This window comes from Vicia villosa, unplaced genomic scaffold, assembly GCF_029867415.1.
Source record: "Vicia villosa cultivar HV-30 ecotype Madison, WI unplaced genomic scaffold, Vvil1.0 ctg.000679F_1_1_2_unsc, whole genome shotgun sequence".
Taxonomy (NCBI): Eukaryota; Viridiplantae; Streptophyta; class Magnoliopsida; order Fabales; family Fabaceae; genus Vicia; species Vicia villosa.
The window spans coordinates 12,415-12,994 of NW_026705303.1; the positions used below are offsets into that span (position 1 = coordinate 12,415).

Sequence of the window (580 nt, forward strand, 5' to 3'; positions counted from 1 at the left end):
CTTCACTGGTCCAAGCTGTTCAACAGAATCAATTCTCTGGAAGCCCTGTAGACGACCCCAATCTCCATTTATCCGTGTTCGTGCAATACGCCGACACTATCAAAGCCAACAACGTTAGTTCCGAAGCTATTCGATTACGCCTTTTCCCTTTCTCCTTGAGAGATAGAGCAAGAGCGTGGCTTCAATCCCTGCCTTCCAATTCCATAACTACGTGGGACGAATTGAAGAGAGTATTCTTAGCAAGATACTTTCCGCCTAGCAAAACTGCTATGCTTAGAGGTCAAATCAACGGATTTACCCAGAAAGATAACGAATCGCTCTTCGAAGCTTGGGAACGTTACAAGGACATGCTTAGAATATGCCCTCGTCATGGACTCGAACCATGGCTGATCATCCATACCTTTTATGGTGGTCTCTTATATAACACTAAAATGACTATAGATGTCGCTGCTGGCGGAGCATTAATGGACAAACCCCATGATGAAGCATACAAACTCATAGAGAACATGGCACAAAACCATTACCAATGGGGAGGAGAACGCGCCGCTCTAGAGAAAGCCCAAACCAAAGGAGGAATGTA

At 45.2% G+C, this 580-nt stretch overlaps 1 non-coding gene across 1 annotated transcript; it reads right to left on the bottom strand.

Moving 5' to 3' along the window:
- Positions 1-269: 269 nt before the first annotated feature.
- On the bottom strand, positions 270-376 carry LOC131630405 (small nucleolar RNA R71). The gene has a single exon (XR_009292322.1). It is a non-coding gene; the product is annotated as a small nucleolar RNA R71 (small nucleolar RNA).
- Positions 377-580: the final 204 nt, after the last annotated feature.